The sequence below is a fragment of the Cyanistes caeruleus genome, chromosome 14, assembly GCF_971803275.1.
Source record: "Cyanistes caeruleus chromosome 14, bCyaCae1.hap1.1, whole genome shotgun sequence".
Lineage (NCBI taxonomy): Eukaryota > Metazoa > Chordata > Aves > Passeriformes > Paridae > Cyanistes > Cyanistes caeruleus.
The window spans coordinates 10184853-10208443 of NC_141714.1; the positions used below are offsets into that span (position 1 = coordinate 10184853).

Consider the following 23591-nt stretch of genomic DNA (forward strand, 5'->3'; position numbering starts at 1 on the left):
GTTGTGAGAACTTGTATAAAACACGTGTCTGTAGTTCGGGGAGAAAAGCCAGAGACCTTTTGTTTTAGCTTTCTCTAAAAGTAGTCCATTTGGGGCAGTCTAGGGCTTGTTTGCAGGGCAGAGGGCAATCATAGAATCATTAAGGTTTGAAAAGATACTTCAAGATGATGAAGTGCACTTGTTTCTTGAAGACTTTCAGGAGTGGTGATTCAGCCACCTCACTGGGGAGCCTGCTCCAATGCCTTACCACAATTTCAGTGAAGATATTTTTCCTGATACCCAACCTGAAACTCGCTTGGGGCCATTTTCCTCATTGTATGGGTAGTTGCTGTGAGAAGAGGCCAACCCCCACCTGGCTTCAATATCCTTTTAGGGAGTTGTAGAGAGCAATAGAGTAGATCCTGAGCCATTTTTTTTTTTCCCAGGCTAAACACTCTTAGCTGCTTCTCATCAGAATTGTGCTCCAGACCCTTCCCCAGCTCCACTGCCTTTCTGTACACCTGCTCCAGCACCTCAGTGTCTTTCTTATCATGAGGATCCAGAATTGAACAGAGGATTTGGGGTGCAAGAAAATGGATTTGAGAAGTTCTCATCATTGATGCCAACTAAATGCAGGTGCACAAAGAAGCAAAGATTGATTTATTTGGGAAATGCAGATAACTCACCCCACAAGCTTGGGGACTGTTCAGGAAGCTTGATTTCCTCAATACTTGTTCATGAATGTATTCTTGTCTTGTATACTGCAAAAGAAATTGTTTGCTGTAGAATATTCTGTACTTTTTTTTCTGCCCACTAATGTGTCAGTCTGTGATGCTTTTGTAACTGTAGGCCCATACGGATGGGTTTCAATAAAACCCTCTCTTAGTGGGGACTTAATTTTCTCCAGTTTTAAGCTGTATTCTAAAAGAAGGAGGAGGGTAGGAAAAAAAATTTAAAAATCAGGACTTTGAAGGCTTTACCTTAATGCCTTCATACCTTATAATATAATAATACTTACCATATTAGTGGGAAAGATTGAACTATAGGAATATTTTTTAAAGGGGTGGAGGAAGTAGGACAGAGAACAGATTTGCTTGCTGTGTGTCTAGAGCGGAAACTCTGGGATTGTCAGTAGTGTATTTGATGTTGAAAGAAAATATAGCTAAAATGCTTGGGACATCTTAAAACCTGCATTTCCTCAAATGCTAAGAGTTTCCCACTATCTGCTTTTTCAAGCTGAATTTTCCACATGCAATAAGCTGTACTGAATTAGTGTGAAAAGAGGTTCTACTTCTCTCTTCCATTCATCTCTGTACTCAAATGGAGAAAGATAAAAACAGGTGTTTACATTCCCTTTCTCTCCCAGCAGCCTTGAGCTGTGTAGCTCACAGCATTGCTGAGCTCTTCATTGACAGTTTGGGAGAATGCGTATTTTTTTAGTCAGCTGCTGTGAGGAACAAAAGTGGTACCACACATCTGTAAGGTACAATATTGCAGTTTGGAAATATTTGGCAATTGCTGTACAATAGGCTTTTATACTTAACTGTGGATTTTTCATGCTTAAGCCAGATATTTAGCTCTTTGAGTTTTATTTCTATCACTCATTGGGATTGACATTATACAACACGTTTATCTCTAAATCTCTATGGTGTCTTCTACCATATGGTACTGTGAGGTTTACTATTCAACTTGCCAAGCTGATGGTGAGAAATAGAGCAAAGAAGTTCTTTGAATATATTTCAGTTAAAAGTGGTACAAGATGTGAACGGGAACTCCTCCTCTGCTGAAATTCAAAGAAACATCGGCTTGAACGCATAATCTTGTTCTCACCACTTCATCAGCCAGTGTGATTTCACGGGGAAACATTTTATCACGTGTCTAAATCCCAGCAGGAAGATTTAGAACTTCTAATCAATGTCAGTTATTAAGTATACTGCTTTTAAGGACTGCTGCATTTGTAGCTGTGAATTATCATTTTTTGGACCAATTTTGTTGAAATCAGCTGAACACCCCTCTGCCCCCCCTCCCCAAATATTAATGGAAATGCAAAATAAAGGTAGTATTTTCCAAGCTCAAATGCAAATAGGAGTTGAAGATACTGTGGAAAGGCGAATGGTAGTTGGATCATAATACTGGGTATATATTTATTGTACTGCAGTAAAAAGAAGAAATTAGTTTTTGTTATAGAATGCATGTACAGGAGCTCTTAGAATGCAGTGGACACTTGTACTATGCACAGGGTTTTATTGCTGACATGCTAAAGTAAGTTATTTAGGCTTTCTTACTGGTTTTCCCAGTTACTAAATGCTGGTTTGCTATTTTCAAATATTAGCTATTTTCTTAACATTAAAACTAGTAGTCAGTAGTTTCATTAAAAATTATTAAACTTTGATCTCTTGATTTTTTTTAAGTATGTGTTTAAATGTGTTGAAATGTAGCTAAAAATGTTGTAATAACTTGCAGTGACTAAAGAAAAGGTTCTTTAAGTATATACTCTAAGCTTCAGTGATGAAGTCAGGAAATAATTCAGACTGGATTGGCCTGTAGGACTCACTTTGGGTCCACCAGGACTATTCCTGGTGGTGGTCACAGCCAGCTTGGAAAAGAAGTGTGTAAAACCAGGGCAGTGCTACTGGTTACTGAAAATAATGATCTTTATTTACAGTTTCTTCTGCTTCTGGAGGAGACATGCTGAGATATTTTATCAGAATTTGACTACAAGATTAGTCAGTCCTTTTACAGAGTAAGTTTCTGGTTTACCTAGTTTGATTTACATTGTTATTTTCTTTTGTATTTTTCTATGAAAGATTAATATGTCTGAAGGTGACATCTAGGAGAAGAGAGCAGGTTTCTCATCCATGAAATGCAGGTGAAATTACTTGTATATAAACCCACAAATATGTACCTTGTGTGTAACTGTTCAGTGGCAAAGATCAGGCAAAAATCCGTTTGGTGCAAGAATTCTGCGATATGTGCAGGATTTTGACCTTTTTTCTCAGAAAAAGGGTAATTTCTCAGACATTTTGACAACACATAGTGCATTAAGAACAAACAAAAATACTTTACAGACCTTCTTTCACTCCCAGTAAAAACTGAAAGAAAATCATTCAGATGGGCTTTAAATACTCAGCCTGCCAGGAATTACAGAACAGGAAGAACTTCAGCATTTTTGCTTACAAACTGAGGGTTAATAGACAACAGATGGTACCTTCATCACAGGAAGTAAGGAAAAAAAAAGAGTATTTTTTGGTCAGTTTAATTATTAATAGTATTTTCAGCTAGCAGGGTGGTAGGATGAAATTTGCATAAGCATTTGATGTTAGCACAGTAGTGGGAGCAGTGTGAAGTCAATACCAAATGGTTTTGATGCTCTCCCACACAAGGTCTTTCTCACTCTTAAGTGCTTCAGTGGGCTGAATTGGGGCTGGGGAAGAGTGTCTTAGTAGGGAAGGGCAGATGGAAGGGCTGAGTTCATCCTTCACCTGCTCCTGAGCCTCCTGCCTGTCCATGGATGGTGAGCTGCAGGAACCAGGCTGCTCTTGAGGGTGCACAGAGACAGGGCAAGAGGCAACAGGCAACAGGCAGGAGGGAATACAGAGATGCTTGTTCAGAAAACAGGACAGTGAATTCTTAGTGATGAAGGTTGGTATGCACCTGGGAATGCATTGCCTGGAGAAGTTGTGGGATCCTAGGAATGTCAGAATTTGGCTGAATAGGGCTGCAGGGAACCTTGCCTACTGTTAAAGTTATGCCTGCTTTGTGTTCGGTGTTGGACTTCCATGAGGCCCCTTACAAACAAAACTTTTTTAGTTTTGTATTGTTTTCATTAGGTTTTAATTATTTCCTTTATTTTTTTGAATCATTGCCTGATTTATAGTCTAAAAATTGTTCTGGGAATTGTTCTGTAAGTTTTTGATAACTTCTCTGTAGAATGTTGGGATTTTTATTAGTGACAAGCTAGCCTAATGTCTGAGGTGGGTGTTTTCATTAGTTTATAAACCAAGATCCTGTGGGTACATGATTGTTCTTCTGTAGGATTCTTTCTTATTCCAAATAAATCTAAATGCAGTTAGTGATTCTCTTTAAAAATAATAAATACTAAATATATCACTACTAGTCATTTGTGTTGGAGCATTTCTTGCAAACATCAAAATCCATAAATATCTAAAATATCTAAATCCAAATATCTTAATCCCCTGTTGTAATCCCAGTGCAGATGTAAGGAGGCTGACAGCTGCTGCTCTGTAGCAGTGCTGTCCTTGAATTCCTGTGGCTTTGGCCACTGTCCCAGGGCTGGCCTGTGGCTGCAGATGTGCTCGCAGGGGAGCTGGGTCCTGTTTACGCCATCCACCTGTCACTTAGTTCTGTGTACAGACCTCTGCCCAGGGAGTTAACCTTAGAGATTCCCTTCATTAGAATCAGATTAACCCTTCTATGTCCCATTGATGCCTGTGCTTCAAATTAGAGTCTATTTGTTCACTGAAAGTTAAGAATTTGGATAAAACCGTTCAGTCAGTGTCTTGACTTTGCCGTATACTGATTAAATGGCAGTGTTGTTTGTGAAAGAAAGGTCATCTAAACCCCAGTCTCATTGTTTTTTTATCCTTTAGCTCATGCCAGACACTTGAGTTAAATTTGAGCTGCTGGACTAGAGCTGAAAGGCCTTGTTGTCTTTTTCCAGGTGGCCTTAGCAGTCAAAAAATGGTATGCATACTGAGCGCACTGAATTAGTTGTGCTTTTGTAAAGCATTAGTACTATGTGTACTTTAATCAAAACATTGTACTGAAAAATGTAACATAGCTGTTATCTGGGGAGAAGGTATTTTAATTCTTTTCCTTGTTTTAGGAATATATATGTATTAAGATTGGTGCAAAAATTATGATGGGAAGCAGCATTTGTTGATAAGGATATATCTCAGTATGGCTCTCTTCCCCTTACCAAGGCAGTTTCCTAAGAATACAAGAATTAGGAATTAGTTGTCTTCTGACTACTATGCAGTCTGAGAATGTCAACATTTGTTCAAAAACTTAAAAGGGGAAGTAAATGCTGACCAAGGATAGAAATTGCCTCAAAGACAGCCCTGTTGGTGAAGGCTATGGTTACAACCTCAAGAAATCTTGTTAGGGGCCTGTGTCTCATCTGTTGGAAAAGTCAAAAAAGGGTTGAAGGAAAATTTACAAGGCCAACAGTGTTTGTATGTTGCTAAGTAAAATGAATTAATGGAAAATCAATCCCCCCAGCCAAGCTTCAGCCAGCCAATTTTGTTGCTCCTATTAAGGGGTAATTCATAGTAGTTTGCTTATTAAACAGTAGAACATTTTGAAAGTAATTGAAAAGCCAAGATTAATTGTTTTTGCAACCAAAATTCTACCCTTTACACCTTTGCCTTTAAGATGGAGTTAAGCTTTTTTGTAAATGCAGCTTTGTATTAGACTTTCATATAAATACTTGATTGAATGGTAGAAGCAATGTCTTCAGAGCTTGATCAAAGTCCTTGTCTGATTAAGGTCTACATTTTCATCTCACTTCTTGCCTCTAGATTCTAAGCTGGACTGTTTTGTGTTTATTTGCTCTAACTGTTGTGTGAAGAGGTCACAATTTTCTCAAAAATCTCCATCTAGATTCACTTCACTATCACAAGCTGATATGATCAACCTCTGTGATTGTGGAAATGAGTTCAAGAGGCTTGTCAGGTGTAGAAAGTTTTCCTGTTATTAGAGTCTGCTGTGTCTGTGACCAAACACAGCAGGGCTTGCCACAACTTTCAACCAGATGAGGATTGTTGGGGGGGACAACGGGGATGTTTACTGAACTCTGAGTTTTTCTAGTCTTTTATTTACTCCTTGAAAGATCTGGAAGGTGCTTTTATCATCAGCTAATTGTCAAAAACAAATGAATCTTTGAAAGAATACTGGTATGTGTTTAATGAAAGCAATTGATCTACCATTTTCAGGCATGCTTCCTTGTTGATCGTTTTATTTGAAGATTACTTTGTAGTCTTGTTCAAAGACCACCTGCATATCAGAAGGTAAATTGCAAAGTTTTTCTTATTTTTATATTGGCACCATAATAAAAATCTAGCTGTTGGAAACCATACACAATACTACTGAGATTTCTAGTTACCTTTGGGCAAAAACTTAATTCATATATTGTGACTGGGAAATTTTTTATTTGCTGGGTGGTTTTGATTCAGTTTATTAATAGCCTATACCATGTCTTTCAACCTAATTATGTAAACTAATAATTCATTTTATGGGAAAATATTCTATATCTATTTGCAGATACTACACACTTACAATGAGCTATTTTCTTCTTTTGAATCACTGGAAAGCTGAAGGTTTGTAAACAGGACTCGGCACAGCAGTCAGTAACATCCTTGCCATTAAGAATAGTGTGTTAACAACATGCCTTCTATTGATAAAGTTGTAACTTTTCCTTAGGTTTTGGCTGCACCTGGAAGCTGTAGGAAAACTTAATATGAGGAATTTTAGAAGGAATATCATGTACTTCTTACCACTTTTTTGTCCTGCAAAGATGCTAAATTATAGTATTCATAGATCTTTAACATGTAAGGGATTTTCCTTTACATATTTGAAATACTTGAATTTGTATAAAACAAATTTGAATTTGTATAGAAACAAAGCTATCATTTTAATATTTTGAAGACACACTATACATAGTAAGGAGAGGATTTCTGTTTCGTTTAGCTTACCCTTAGATATAAATTGTGACAAGAGTAATCTAAGCATGTTTATGCTTTTTTGTTGATTATTCATTAACTATCAGGACACTTTCTGATACACCAATAAAAATGTAGTATGGTAAATGTATTTTATTTCCCTTCTATATTTACAGTTACAAGGAATTCACAGACTCTAAAATCTTGATAATTTTTTGTTTCTCTGCTTAACATTTTAATAAGGCCTTTGCTGTTTGTTAAAATTCAACACTGTATTAAAATGTATTTTTTCACTGTGTTCCAAGGATCAGTGTCAAGAAGATTTAGTAGTTTTCCTCTTCAGGGCTTCCTGGCAGAATCTCACTTTCTTATTAGAAACAAATCTGATGTGGTATTTTCTTTACAGCAATCTTTTTGTCTTTAAAGGTCTGCAGTGATATTATTTATCCCATTGCTTCTTTATTTTATTTTTTTTTCTCATTGTACTAACCTCTTCCTTCCTTCTTCCTTATGCCCACTTGGTTCCCTGTCTTAGCATGGGGTTCTTTCTGGCAATGGCAAGAGATGGTGTCCTTACACTTAACCGTGGAGTTCAGGCAGCTTGCCAACAATATCCAAGCTAACCTTTCTCCATGTCATGGAGGACATTAGCAAATCTGATGCTTTGTGTGATTCTGACATCTTCTACATCATTCTCAAATACATTTTTATCTTTAAGGAAGAGTTCTGTCATGAAACTCGCTGCATTCATATTCAGAGAGATGAGTGTGGTGGCTCTGTAAGGTGCTGAGTAAGTGGTCACCCACTAGAATTCCCAATTAGCTGCACTGAGGCACAGAGCTGGAGTACTGAAACACAGGAAAAACGCCCAGCACTCCCTTGACCCTGCCATGTAGGTGAAAGGAAATTAAATGCTGAGTTTGGTTGTATGTGTCAAGTGCTCTCCAGCACCACAGCTGGAGGCAGATTAATGACAGAATCCTCTGGTGCCTGTTGTCATCACAAACTGAAAACAAACCCTGTCTCCATGAATGCAGAGATACTTCCCTTTTCCAGAAAAATCTAGGATACTACTGCTTATTTTCTATTACTGGATGGTAGACCAGCTCTAGTTTCTTTGGTTTGGGTTTTTTTTGTTTGTTTGGCAGGGTTTTTTTCAATTATCCTGTAGGAATTATTCAGTAGGCCTGACATGTTTGCTGGCTGCCAAGCTTTGACCAGTTGCAAAGATAAATCATCATTCTGTGTTAGTGCAACTGCCTTTTCATTCTGGGCAAAATCTGGGAGTTGTTTAGTGTTGGTTTTTCGGTAGACAGTTCCAGTTACATGTACAGGGATGTTGAATCTGGACTAAACAAATGAGTCTCAGAAACACTGGGACCAATAGAGGCACTTGCTAAGGTCGATATATTGAGAGAGGGGGAAGCCAAGACCAACCTGGAATTGTCTGCCTCCCTTTTTACTGCTTGGTTTTTTCAGGTTTCAAGGCATCAACAATTTGATTTCTACAATAGAATCAGCACAATATCTTAACAAAATTAAACTAGTTGCTATGGCTATAAGGCACCTGAAAATCCAAGAAAATCATCAATTCTCACGAATCTTCTGCCTATTTCTGCCACACCTGAATTTGAGAATGGATTGTGGAATCACCGGAGAATAATCTCTCTCTCTCTGCAAAGTTACAATTGTGCCTTCCCTGCAATTTGCACTCTTTAACATCTTTATGCACCAAATACGCTTGTGATGTAGAAAAGTGATATTATCTCAGCCTTACACATTGAAAAATGGTTTGTGCAAGGTCACGTGGGCAGTTAATGACTGAGCAGAGCTGAACAAGCTGTTCAAGCCCCAAGCTAGAGGGGTGGGTATTGCACAGCTTTTCTTAAATGAAATACGTCAAATGAAAATTTCCAGTCAAACTGAGTAGGACAACCTTCATTACAGAAGTAAACATTATTTCTACGCAGTTGAAACTACAGCTCAGATTACTGTATGATGGACCATTGCATACTGATTTGAAATTGGTGGAAACTGATAACAAAACTTACCACCAAAATTTTCTAGTGAACAGCAGCCATCCATTTTAAGTAGCATATATAATATTGCCAGCAGTCTTGGTCTGTAGGTATATACTTAATACTCTATGTATAATATTGACTTTTTCCTCTCTTCTCGCAAAAGCTTCTTCATCCCTTTTTGATAATCATTAGTGCATCAGTAGCTGGGCATTGCAGACAGCCTCTGCTATGGTTTACACTTTGTTTTACTTGCTTGAAGCTCATGAGGTCTCTTTTGGTCCGTATAATCTAGAATTTTCAGATATTTGTTTTCTTGTTTGGCATAGGTTTTAGTTCTCTTTGTTAGAATCATGGATTTCAGGTGCATTTCTGTTTGAATTAATTTGAGTTAGGTTACCATTTTTTAGTTATCTTGGATGCTGTAATTGTTGAATTTGCACAAATAACTTCTTTTTTTAAATACATTTAATGTTTAGATTGTTCTGTAGCAGCAATCACATTGTGTGGTAAAAGTTATGGGACTTCATTCTGCTTCGCAAAATGAAGGTGATTACATTCAGCTCTATTTTTAAGTGTCAGTTTATTGTTACTGCAGTGTCATTTGTAGCATCATTTTAGAACTGCTTGATCCAGAAAACCTCCACATGTAAAAATAATTGTGAAATAGCTCAGGATATCTGCTTAACTTCACCAGGAATCTGAACGAGTTTTTAAGTCTTTGTCTCCTGTGAGCATTATCTGAAAAATAAAATTCCTGAAGTTCTGTTGAGATTCTCTTTTTAGAAACTCTTCTTGAGTTTAGCTGACAAATTATGATAGGTGAAATATGGTATGTCAACCAGCAAGTTTGTTCTCTTCCCTAGGTAGCTTGTGGTTATCCTTACAAAAATCAGCATTTGGCACTGTCTGCCATCCAGTCAGGCTCTAAAACCTAGGAAATAGAAAATAACTGCCATGGTGCAGTTGAATTATTCTGATGGCTTGTTTTGATTTTGCTGAAGAAAGAGATGAGTCAGAGATAGCTTTGAGGCTGCAAATTTCAAAAACACTACAATAAATTCAAGTAAAGTTGACTTGAAAACATACAGGGTCTGTTTTCCTTGCACAGTACAGCTGAATTTGTGTGCTCCAGGGATGCTTTCAAAATCCATTTCAGGTGACATGTGAAAAATCACAAGTGATGACTTAAATATACAAAGGTATTTTTTGTTATGTATAAACAAAGTAGTTTGTATTAACAGTGAAAATTCTTGCTTTCCAGCCTCATGGTTACAATAACTCCAGAATCCTAGATCAGAAAAGACTTGACCAAGAGAATGTTGTCAGGAAGGCTCAGTGTATTTCCCTGTGTTAGGAATTTGGTGCTAGGTTCATTGTGTTCCACAAGTTGGCTACGACAAGCATTGTTGCTTCCGCATCTGTGGTTTTTTAGACATGACGAAATACCTCAAGGTAGTAAGGTTCCTGACGAATATACCAAGAACAAAGCTTGTTTCTCTTTGAGCTCAGGCATTTGGAAAAGCTGTTGCTGGTAGCCTTGTAAAAACAGTTCAGATCCCTACCACAAGCAGTCTCTGACACTGGAAAGCCCTCCTAACACCAGGGTAAGCAGACTCCTCTGTCTCTAGTCAGGAGATTAAACTCACTGGTGTCAAAGCATTTCAGAACTCTGAGCAGATGTCTTATTATTTATTCTTCCTCTCACAATTGTGTACATTCATACGATACTTGTATTATTTTTCTGTACAATTTATTCAGTGTTCAATGTGATTATATTTGAGGAAGCTGAAGATCAAGTTTCAAATTGTGTATGCCTTGTATAATACTTCTTTCCACACTGAATAATAGGAAATATATATTATATAATAAATACTGACTTTTACAGAAATAGGACTAGATTAAAAATTTTAAACAATAAATAAACTTTTTTAAAATGAATTTTTTGAAATCCCTACAGTGGATTTAAAACAGAAGTTACAAGAAACTTATTTTTATTTGAGTAATAGAACTGAGTATAAATAATTTAAATTAGCTTTGGTAAAGATTTGCAAATCTAAACCCATTTTTTTATCCATGTCTTCCACTGAGCTGTGCAGGGATCATAGATCTACTATTTGCAAAGTTGTGGCTGTTCTGTTAGAACACAAATTCAGGCCATCTGTAGCTTGTTTGAGGTAGTTACTTGCACTACTTATGCTTTCCTTTGCTGTGAAGAGTGTAAGAAATTGAGCTGAGAGGGAATTATCCATTCAGTATTTCTTCAGTTTTTCACTGCAATCAGCATGATATCACTCCTTTAGGAATAGAAACGTATGTAAGGCTTTCTGATTGTTACAAACCAGTATTTCTGTGCCTGGAAAGATCTGTATGATGGGGAAACATTTTTGATACTATAGTGCTGTTTATTAATTAGCTCAGACATTTGTGTTTAGTGTTCTAATTAGCATATGACATCTAGTACAGCAGCTAAAAATGTGATGCTACAGTTGAACTGCGTTGAATGTTTGTGTCTATTTATGTCCAATTTAGCTGCATAGAAACTGAGGTGGGCACATACATTTATTTATATATTTACACACACACACGACCCGTCATACACTCCTTGTGGGGTGTTTTCTGTGCAGCACATCCTTAGCCCTTACAGCACTTGAGTTTAAAAAGGAGCTCGGGGGTTGTGCCGGCCTGACAACTGTCAAATGGCACACTTGAAAACTACTGGGTTAAGATTGTTTCAGACCTATTCAAATTTAATAGCAGACTTTAGATAAATGCTTTCGTAACAGGGAAAAAAGGATACATGATGGCTTAAATCTTTCTACAAAATTATATGTTTCTCAGAGGATAGCTGTAATTGAATTATAGAATGCCTTGAGAGTATCCTTGTCAGTGGTTAGAGAGATAGGGAAGCGGAGAGACTCTTTCACAAACTAAATGTGGAAGAGACACCCTATAAATCAGCTATATGAAACTCCCAGCAATCATACAATTATACTATAAATGCAGTTTGGGAGGAATGAAAAGCCACATTTATTTAAAACATTAAGAAAAATTACTTCATTGTATGAGACATGTATTTTATCTGTGTTTTATTCAATTAAGTGTTTCTTAATTGTCTGCCCAGCTAACACCCGTCCTTCCATCATTGTCACAATGTACTTGTGTGTGGGTATTAGCCTTCTAATGTGTGGGGAGGAGACCCATTTTGGGAGCTGTAGTAGAAGCCAAACTCCAAAAGGAGGACAATGATAACAGAACTGCCTCTATTTCTGCAAGGGACAACGGAGTTGGAGTTTTCTGTTTATAAGGTTTAGTACAGCTGGCTAAACGGAAAACTGGGAAGTTGATCCAAACTCTCCACTTGTGTAATACAAGTGAATTACCAGAAAGACAAGGGGAATTATTTGTGGATATTTTGTGTTAAAATTCTCTTGAAGAATTGTTCCCTATTGTAGAATTTTAGCCAAAATTATTTTATTTTCAGAAAAAGGAGTAGGAAAAATATTAATTGTATAATTATTACCATTGTAATTGGCAACAGGGGGTCAAAGTGATATTCATATATTTATATGAAAGTTATATTAAACTGAAGATACCAGTAAACACATAAATTGGCAGTACTTACAATTTATTTTAGTAATCTTAATCTTAAAATTTGGAGGTAGCTTAGAATATTTAAAGTTCTTAGTGCAGTTAAAACATCCCCAAAGTGTCTTACATGTGAACTGCAGCAAGAGCTGGCTGAACTTTGTGTTGGACTGCACCTGCCCTTTCTAAACCCCACTTTTTGGGTTTCTCTAATGGGCACCTCTATGAATCTTAAAATTCCAGCATCCAGAAGCTGTAAGTAGTGGGTGGTGTTGATGCAGCCTCACTGTAGAAATATGAAAAATCTTCTGTTTAGTTGGTGGAAATATGAAAGAGTTTTTCTAAGCCCACGAAGAAGATTGTCCTGGTGCTGAGAACAGACAACCTGATTCCCTTTCTTTTGCTTGATCCTGTAAGACTTCCTCCTGTAGTCTTGTGCAATACCAGAATTCTGATACTATTTTTGGAAGAGATCAAGCTGTGGATTTTGAGTTCTTGTTTGGTTTTCAGTTTAACACAGCATTAGGAGGGCTGTTACTCTATAATACATATAGTATTATGGCCTTACCAAAAGGAGATTGGAAATTAGATCCATATTTTTATCTTTGCAATCTCATTGCCATGCAAACAATACTAAAGCTGTAAGAAAGCAGCTGAACTAGTGATCTCATTTAGCAGGCCAGACAGCTAACCTGAGCAAAAGGGAAATTGTCAATAAAAACAGGCTGGAGGCTGGTAAGTGTTCCAGAGGATGTAATACCCCAGCTCCAGGGGCTGGAACACCTCTCAGGTTCTTCTAATGGAAAAGTCTGAAGATTTCTACCACAGATTTGCATATGTTAGCCTGAATCCATTATTGGGTTTGCCATAGAGAAGCATCGAACCACATGTTATGTATAACCAAAGGTCTGCATTCTTTTAAGAATATATTTTTGGGGAAAGGAAGAGAGTGAGATTTGCGAGAGAACCAAATATGATGTGACTTTTCAGCAACTGACTTCCACAGTATTTTTCTATTTTCTCTCTGAAAAATTATGGTTAAAGGCTACTTAATAGCTCAATACTACATTGATTTTTAAATGAGTTTTCTGATTTGGCTTACTTTTTGGGAGGAGAGTGGTGACATTTTAGGGAGAAGTCTAAAGTGCCTCCTAGTTTTGTACAGTCACAGAAATTTCTGATTGCTGGTACAAACCAAGAGAACATGTCAGCTAAAGAAATGTGGAAATTCACATGGAGGTGGAGCAGATCAGAACTATTTTCAGGATATTCATCTCTGAGTGAGCTTAGGAAAGCAGCACCCCCAGTGTGGGGGCACTCGGTGGAAACACGCTGAAGGGTGATGGGCCCTCGGTGTTGTGTGTATGGACTGGTGTAGCAGCTCACATGTTGCTGTGTTATTTGATGTCCAAATAGGAGTGGCTTATGCCACAACAGGAGAATAAAGGGAGTAAATGAAGGGCTAGAGCATACTCAGTCATCATGGCTAATAAGTACTTCATGGCTAATTTGTAATTCAAGGATGTGGTTAGAAGTAGAAGCTGCTGGTTATGAGTTGATGCTCTTAAGTGAGCAGTACTGAGTGGCCAGGGGTGAGACTGGCCCTGCTTCTGAAAGATATGAAAGTAGATGAAATGAAACTATCCCACACTAATCAGGACTTGAATCCTGGGAATTAAGAGGTAAAGGAAAAACTTGAAAATCCCAGGTGCATTTCTAGATGAAGCAATGTGAAATACACGCCACTTTAAAGAGGACTTTGTTTTCAGTGAATAAAGGGTTGTTAGAGTGTTGGTTTTGGTTTTGTTGGGTTTTTTTACAATAACCTCCCTGAAGTTTTCTTTTGTTTTATAGTGTTGCTTCCAGAGTCTTTCAGATCCCTCCAAAAAGTTGTCTATTTGTTGGTTTTTTTGTTTTTTGTTTTTTCCTTTTTGCCACCTGAATCCTCTGTAGGACATAGATGATATATGACTGAAGAGTTTTAGAGAGCTCCTTGACATTATTTGAAAATAATAATAAATGGGTTCAGACTGATTTTTTTTTTTCTGCAAACTTGACAATGACTGCAAAATAACAGTAAAATTGTTTACTGTTTATTTAGTTTTTCTCCTAGAATACTGTCTGTTCAGTTATGTGTCCATAAAATATTGAGATGAAGATCTAGATGCTGCCTACCAAGCTACCATCTCAGAATCTTTGTACCACTTACTAGCTAGAATTCTTTTTTGCATTTTACCATGAGCCCTCAACACTGAGATGCCACATTTATATGCTTTATGTGAGACCCCTCTTGTAACTCAGAGATGGAGCATAGCTGTTGCAATCTGCTCTCAGAATTGCATCTAGTTCATTGATTTCTCTCTGGCTTGTGTCTTAAATACATTATTGATGTGCACCATTGTCTTGAGAATGCTGCAGATGGTTGCACTGTGCACCTGTAGCTGGCATATGTCTTTGTTTACTGCTGTAGTATAAGAAGGGGAAGATTTTAGGGTTTTGTTTCTCTTTCGAAAATACGGACTTGGCAGGCTGAGCAAGGTTTGATGTTCAGCCAAGCACAGCTACTAAACCTTGCCATTGACCTTACTTTTGAACTTTTCATATCTGTATATCCTAATTTGTCATCTTCCTTTTTTAACTTGAACAGAAAATTCTTTTGACTTTTTGTTCAAACCTTCTAATTATGCTGCTTTAGGGGTGAATTTTTTTTAACCACATCTTACTGTGAACTCTACAGTGTATCTCATGGTTTAAAAATTAGTAGTTTTATATTTACTACTAATTTTTAAACCATGAGATACATTGTAAACCATGAGATAAATATAAAACAGTGTAATCAAGCATTTCATGCTTTGAGCTCTAACATCTTCTGCCATCTTCTTTAGCAATCCAGTTTCTATTAAAATCTGCTACATGCACTTAAGTGTGTTCTTATTTGAACCTCAAAAACTAACTTTTTGTGCTTGCCTAAATGTTGCATGTTAAATGTATAAGAGATTTTAGAGATCTGTTTATTTCTGTCATTCTTGTATTATTCTTGTTTTGTTTAATCCCAGTGGACTCAGTAATTTACTGTTGTATATCTGTTCTTGAATGTGTAGGCTTGAGCAAATTTCAATGATCTTTAGTGGGAAGGCTGTTTCAGAGAGGAGGAAATTGTAAGCCTAATGACCTAAGAATACAAAGAAAAGTGTTATATTCTAGATTGACAAACTGTGATGGGTTCAGATATACTTAGAAGAAACTGAAAAGAGTGAAATGCTTATTGAAATTACTGTCTTAAGGAAAGACATTTCCTTAAAACGTAAATTGTTTTGTAACTGTAATTCACCAGAAATAGTTTTGTACTCTGAACACACCGAAGGCTCTAGCCTCATTGTGCTAAGGGTTTCTATGGTAAAATGTAACTGCAGTTAACATAATGATAAAGAGGGCTACTGTGGCCTGTTTTGAAGATGCAGATTTTGAATTCTCAGTAAAAATTAATACAGATCAGCAGTGGCCACAGGCTCTTAAAGGATCAGTGGGAGAGAAATGACTTAGTTTCCCTTGTGGTAATAGACACAGGAAAGGAAGAAAGGAAGAAAGAAGATACATGAGTGAGGGTTTACATTTGTAATAGATCAGAGGTTTATGAAATGGATTAATACCAAAAGAGGTAATATTAGTCATTGTTGCTGAAAAGTTTACTATCAGGCATTTTGCTCACTGAAAACAAAAACAGACCCATGAAGGTGCTTGTGCTCAGTGATGTGACAAATTCAGCTGTGAGTATGACTTAAACCCAGGGATGAGCTCAGTGACTGATCAGTCTAAGAGCATCGTGTTGGCTGCCCTTAGCAAGGGGGGAGAAGGGGGTTAAAGCAGTTCATACATAATTCATTGCAGAAAAATTAATTTGCCAAAGCATTCAGTGTTTATATATAACACAGCACAGCGATAACAGACTTCTAAGCTGAAGCCAAGCCTTTCAACATTTTTTTGCTTAAGATCCCAAGAGATATTTCATTTACTTTGTTCTTTATAGATGTTCTAAGTGAGAGTAAGTATGTGATCCACATTCTGTATCTTGGTTTGCAAAAGAGATGGTTATGAGCTATGAAATTCAGATCTGGATGGAAATTTGCCATCATCTGTTAGATGTATAGTCTAAATAAACTTCCATTTAACTTCTTACTTGCTTTTTGGGAGTCTTGTGTCAGGTTTATGGCTCAATGGAGAACTGAATTAGCTTGCAGTGATTAATAGTCCAGTAGATCAATAAATGAGAATCCTCACTTGATTGCACCAGATAAGACATCCGCATGACATTCAAAATCTGAAGGATATTTGTTTTAATAATAATTTTAATTGCCCATTTCTGAGACTCTATTACTCCTACTATAAACAGCTTAACTAAAGTATTACAGGAGAAAGCTTGGATTTGGTCACATGATGCAATACTCAGAATATTTAATGTTTTCCTTTGTATTTCAGTTTTTTAGTGCAGCTTAATATTTTTATTTTGTGTTATTTTCCAGTGTAGGGAAATGAAAACAGTGATACGTCCAGGCTAATAGTGACGTTTTTCTTTTGAATAAATGAATTTATTTTATATCCCAGTTGTGTGTATGATGCAATGAATGCATTGCCTGCCATTTGTCTACAGTGATCTTAATCTGTATATACTGACAGCTTCTCTCTCCTCCAAATATAATATGTACCACATCCATAAAAGTATTTCTGTCACCAAAAACATCTGCCCTTGTAGCGAATACATTCATATGCTACTTTTATCTTAATAATGACGTTTTGCATTGTGGATTTTTTTTTTAAATACATGGAGGTAACAGGTACTTTGAGCAGAAGCAGAAAATGCAAGATAAAGATGTATTCTAATGTATTTTAATGTTAGTGAGTAAGATGTAGGTCTAAAGTTGTCGTGTGTGTGTCCACTAAAAACAGAGTCAATATCTGGGTTTATGTTTAGCATCCACAGTAAGTCAATTGGAACAGATTTTATAATCATAGAAAATGAAGGTGAGAGCATTATCATGCCTGTAGGAAATTTTTATATGTGTGGAAGCTAATTCTTTGAATGAAATGGTTCTTGTTTGTATGATATTTTAGTTTTTTTAAAAAAGGTAATTTAATTTAGTTTCTGCTGTAGCCTTCATACATTAAGGAACTGAAAGAGCTTAAAGTAAGACCAACAAATTTGGCATTTTTTCCTTCATCTGAAATACACAATTTGATAGTTTAACTGCAGGTGAAAGGCTACTTATTCCTTTTTGTATAATTTGGTAAAATAAGCTGACTTGACAGCTAGAGATATGGGGTGAAATCTCTTAATCTTAATGAACATTTTTTTAAATATATAAGAATATTCTTATGTATTTTGTTACACTATTCTCCAAAGTGGGGGGAAAAGGAGTGTGTGCCCTTTGCCCTCCTTGTATTCTTAATGACTAAGGCCAAGATCTTGAGCTGAGAAAGGTAACTACTTCTTCAAATCAGGAAATTGAAAGCTAAAATTTAATTGTTTGATGCCTAATTTAATAGGTGCTGACTTTTCTGGTGCCCTTCCTGGAAGGTTTCCTACCCTGTCTGAAATTAGACTGGCTTAGTGATTTATAGAAAATACACTATGTTGCTAAGTGATGAGACTAAGAGAACTAGAAAAATCCCTTTCAACCAGTCCCCACTGTTAATAAGAAATCATGAGGAATGCAGAAACTGTGAATGGTACTGGCCAAGCATCAATGCCTGTGGCTGAAATTTGCCCTCAGTTGTAGGGCTGACATTTGTGTTTTCTTAGTGTTTCATTTTGTCTAAGCCTGGGTTCAGATTCAGTAACTAGTTTTGATTTCAGCTAAATATTGTGAAATTGGGGGTTGGGATGTCTTTATGCTTACATGAGGTAAGTACCACTTTGGCTTCAATGCCATTTGTCTGTTGTTGCTTGAGTTTGCATTGTTGTGAATACAAATGGAGAGACTGTATCTTTGTCAGTCCTCTGAGGAGAGGTTTGCCCTGCTGAGATTGCTTTTTGCATACTTACTTTCTGTGTGTGCCTTCAAAAAGGACTTAAATGACTTCAGTACAGTTCTTTGGATCCTGGCCATCTCTCTGATCCACAGTGCTAGATGCTGTAGGGAAGTCTAGGAGGATGGGCGCAGATGTCTGCTTACTATTCATCACTGGAGAGAGAGTTGTGCATCTAAGTTGTTGAGGCTATTTCTTTCTTCGTGCCTTGAGCAGAATCTTGACCTTACTGGGGTCTAGGAGAGTAGCTGGTCATCAGGCTGTGGCTACACTTCTGCTTTCTGAATAGCGGATTGCTGTCAGGCAGTAGTTAGAAACATTCACAGTGCATTGATACTGTCTCCATTTTCGGTTTGTCTTGAAAAACAAGGGAGAGAAGGTTTGCCCCTGCTCGCATCTATTTGAGGCAGTGATTATTTCAGGCATGAAAGACAAGACAGTCATTACTCTTCCATAAGCTCGAAGACTCTTTGATCCTGTTCAGATGATTTTGCACTTTTTTTTTTTTGTATGTGGAGTCAGTCTGTGCTTTTGAGAAGCTTTTTAAAATTTTTTGTAATCAGCGGAGTTCAGCTGCAGCTCTCCACTACACAAGGACAGGTTGAGTTGGGAGGGAATTGAGGTGCTGTTACTCGGCCATCCTCTCCAGACACCGCAATGGTGAGGTCTTGGGGGCAGCCTTTAATTCACCCAGGTCCTGTGAAACCCAGGCTAGGTTGTCACTCAGGTGCCTGAAAATTTCTTCATCTCAGTATGTGTGCTTCAGAGTACCTTGGTGATTAAATTGTGGTGAGGCAGAAAGATTTGGAGCATCTTTCAAACCTGGATTCTCTTCCAGCCATCAATGAATGGATAGAAAAAAGGATTGAATGTTAAATCTTACTTTTGCTTGTCTAATCAAGGTGGTTATTAATCAAAGAACCAAAGCTGTCTGGGTGGGGAGAGTGAATAGAGGAGAATTTTGAACTTACGCGTGGTGATTTTATTTTGTGTGCCCTGTTGTAGCTCTTCTGCTCTGTGGCGGCAAACAGCAATCACATTTCCAGTCTGATGGTACCTGTAAGTCAACAGTGCCTCTGGGATCCTTCTGTGTGAAAGGGGCCATATAAATGTAAGGCAATGATATTATCTTTATTATCAATTAAACTTTTAGTGCCTTTGACAATCTGGCATTCAAGGTGCATCAAATGAACTTGAGCTGTGATTATTTCTAAACACCATGTAAAAGCAGACCTTAGGATATAATCAAAGTGAAAAGGACTAAGAGGGCAAGTCAGTTATGTCAGGATTCAATCACTTCAGAATATTAGAAACTGCAGAGAAATACTGCCTCTTTCTTTTTTTTTCAGCACCCCCTGCTCCTCCTTCCCATCAAGAGATTTGTCTTCTCAAAAACTGAGGTGCCACATCTTTTAACTCCAGGGATTTACTATAGCAGAATTGTTGATGGCATTTTTGTAAGGAATTATAATGGAGTTAGCACTGGAAATACCGTGTGCTGTTACAAGACATACTAATTTTTATTGAGTAATTCTGTTCCTTCCCACCACCCCCCAGGATGTGTTATTTTAGGATGATTATACTTCACACTGCTATTTCTGTTCAAGGTATGATAATTAATGTTCTATTTCCAGACCTATTCTCCAAGCCTGACCTTGCACACACCCGTATGAGTGTTATATGCATATTTTTAGGAGTTCTGTATGCTTTACATCATCATTGTCTATGTCACATTCTTTGTTAGAAACATTCAGAAAACACAGTTTGTGGTTTCTACAACATTAACATATTTAGCATAAACTACGTTAACTTACTGGGTATGTTGTCCTTCCTCTTTACTTTAAATTGAGGGAGGTATTTTTTACCTACCGTAAAGTAAAACTGCATTTCCAGTTAGAGATGGCTGTGCATAAATGAAGGATGAAGCATTTCTGAGGTGTATGGCAAGGTTTTTGGAGGAAAACAGACTTTACATTTTTCAGTGTAGCCAAGATGTATTTAAAAATTGTTTTGCCAGGGCTTCCTGTTGGGAGAAGGTTCTTCTGTATTTCATAATAAGGTATATTTGAAGAAAGTTTTCAATTTTTCTTTTTATTAAGTCAGCCTAAAAATGGCAACGCAAATCAGGATTTTCCACTCCAAGGATATTTGATAAGCCAAATTCTGTTAAAGAATTCTGTATTTCTGAACTACCTAACAACTTTTCTGTCTATAAAATCAAAGCAGACATGAAGAACTGTTTTGCCCATCTTCCCCCTGCTCCAAAATGTGTGGACAACCTGCAGAAATAGAGACACAGTTCAGTTCCTGGAACACTTTGAAAAAAAACCTCCTCAATCTACTGAGCTTTGCTACCTTTTGTTTGTTTGTTTGTTTTTGCTTGTTTGTTTATGGGTTTGGGTTTTGGAGGGGTTTTTTTGTGTAAATTACTGCCAGTTTTTGTTTCTAGAATAACTTACGAGCAGTTAAGGTGGATTGCCAGTGAAGAGCTGTCTAATGGTACAGTATTTTGTACATTTTCAGGTAACAAAAGCGAGAAAGCAGCAGCTAGCATTTGAGGCATTGTGTGGGTTTCTAGCATACTTAAACTTCAAATTCTTCTGTAAATTAATGACTAGATTGTAGTCAGCACATGTATGTGGCTCTTTTTCTGTAAAGATTTTGTCTATTGGATTTTTATTTGATCTATGATGCTGCTGAATTACATGTAGTTCTTTGAGCATTTCTGCATAGATACTGGCAATCTTTTTTTTATTATTCTTTTGTATCTTGGATTATAATAATTCTTACTCTGCAGGCAAGAAATAAAACAGAGAGGATGGAGTAAATAGTTCTAAACATATGGTGAATTTAGTAGGCTTTCATGAATGAAAAACCCATTAGGGTTACCTTAGTAAGTAGTTACTACATGTTTTTCATAAATCACCACTAACAGCTCTCTGGAAAGGTGTAAATAGATATGTTGGTCTGTCTATACTGTGAGGGTGAGATACATGAGTAGAACACAAATATGTCTATGTGAGGAAAATGTACATAAGTCTCATTCTGCATACTGATTCTTGGCACAGTGTTTTGCCCAGGAGGCAGTAAATAAACAAATGGCCAGCCTAAAACTGTATAAATCTGAATTGATTCCACAAGGAATCTTGCAGCCTTTCTGACGGCAAGAAATCCCATGGCTTCCCTGTGACAAACGTATTTTCCCAAAGCTTACTGCAGTACCAAGGCTATGTGTTTGCCTTCACAAAGTAGAGTGGATTGCAGTCCTAGAGACATCATTTTTCATCATCTGCAAACATGAAAATAACTTTAGTAAGCACAGAAGTCTGATTTACTGTTACTAAAATGCTGCCATCTCACAATGTGCATCATGTATAGCCGTATTTAAAAAACAAGTGAATAAGGAGAAAGCAGAGAGAGGGAGGAAGAATTTAAATCTGAAAGTGCTTGGGTTTTTTTAATGAACCAAATATTTCCCACCAGCTGCAAGTGTAACTGAGAAGATAAATAATGGCTGCTGTTTTAAATCTAACAATTGCTGCCACATTTAGATACGCGTATTTTGAGTTCAGTTTGTTTAACCTGGAGATGGTTATATTGTGCTACCAATAAAAATATATATTCAGTTTGTTTATTGGCTTCTCTTAGAATAACACTGATATTCCCATGGAAGTTTGGTGGCACTGCAAAGATGGTGCTCCCAATAAGAATAACTGTGCTGTGTCTATGTGTGTGTATTGAGACACAACAGTATTCATGTACATACATAAAAGAGTTTGTGCAGTTTTTAAATATTAGTCCTGATTGACTTTTAGCTCCCCTTCAAGTACTTGGAATAATTTAAATTATTATATCACTTTGAATGTTGTACAAGTAATTGGTAAATTGCTTTTATGATATATGATCCTTACTCAGCATGTGACATTGCTGTTAAACTGAAAATTCATGGAACATCCAAAGAGGGGTAACACAGGAAGCTTTCTCTGGGCAACTGTAACCATGGTACCTGAAATATTGTCCAACATAACCTTTTTGATACCTTTCTTTTTCCCCACCAGAAAGAGCTTTTATCAAAATTCCCACAGCTTTCCTGTTGCATTGACACCCAAATTCATTTCCTATCAGTTGGGAATACACAGCTGGGTTTTTCTTTAGTTAAAAAAAAAAGCTCCTGCTGAAAATGGAGATGAATGTACTTCAGAAAATAACAAAAGTCTGTCTGTGTGTTTTGAGCTGCTATCTCATTGTATAATCCTGCCTCTTTGAAGGTTTAGATTTTCTCTGTAGACTAACAGCGTATATAGAAATGTAAGTTTAGTAGCACTAGGCCTTCTAGAGCTATTCTTTTTCAGTGTGATAGAAGCTTAAAAACATATTTGGAAATTGAATTAATTATTCCATTGTGCTTTGAGCTGGTGTGACGATACCTCAGGTTGAAGAGACCTCTGCCTTCACTGACTGGTGAATGCAGTGTGATCTGCCAGGGGACACCTGCTCATGGCTCTAACTCAGGATGGGGCAGGAGGGGCAGATTCTGTTTCTGATTTCTGTGGCAGCTCCCCTTGAGTGAATCTCATGCCCTGACAGTAGCTCAGGAGCTTCTGTAAAGTAGCAATTTTTAATCATCAATCAGAACACATTTTTCCCCTGTACATGTCCAACACGTTTGGGATGTGAGACTCAATATAAGACACACTAAACAGATGACCATGTTTAAAGTTTCATGTTCAAAAAATTGGGATTTGTCTGCTGCACATTGCAATATAAAATTAGTTTGTGATGACAAACAAGCAGAAGGTTCAACACCCCTAAAATTCTGTAAGTGCCCTGGCAGCCATGTGGCACTCACAAGGGGCAAGAGCAACTCCTCAGTCTACCTGAAAAATCTACTGGTCCCCAAGCAGCAACCATGGTATCATATTGATCATACACCAAATGTATATATTAGTCTTCTAATCCAGCTAGCACAGTTTGCAGTCTGTCGGGGAGAATTATTAAAAGAATCTAAAATATCCTGTTAATCCATGCATATGTTCTATAAAAAGCACACAAACTAAATTGGTTTTATGTTGTTGGAAAATGGTGTCAGGGGACATTTAAAACAAAATGAAGCAACAGGGGCAAAATGTGCTAGAGGGGTATGGAAATTGTCTGGGCATGTGCACGTACATAAACATGTGTGCTTCATATGTTGTACATAACAGTGTTGCCACCTATTGATAGAAATTTAAACTTCATGTAGATCTTCATTATATTTTTTCCAAACACAGTGAAGGTCTCTTCCTTCTGATGAGACTGGCAT

The 23591-nt window shown here is 37.1% G+C and overlaps 1 protein-coding gene across 8 annotated transcripts in view; it reads left to right on the forward strand.

The window, feature by feature from the left end:
* The window catches only part of TENM1 (teneurin transmembrane protein 1), a 353764-nt gene that overhangs the window by 73901 nt on the left and 256272 nt on the right, over window positions 1-23591 (forward strand). The window contains exon 1 of one of the 8 annotated variants that reach the window (XM_023926081.2): window positions 5934-6008. The exons of the other annotated variants lie outside the window; for them this stretch is intronic. The gene's annotated coding sequence lies outside the window, so the exon portion shown is untranslated. Of the gene's footprint in view, window positions 1-5933; window positions 6009-23591 lie in introns of those variants that run through there. 8 annotated transcript variants of the gene reach the window in all.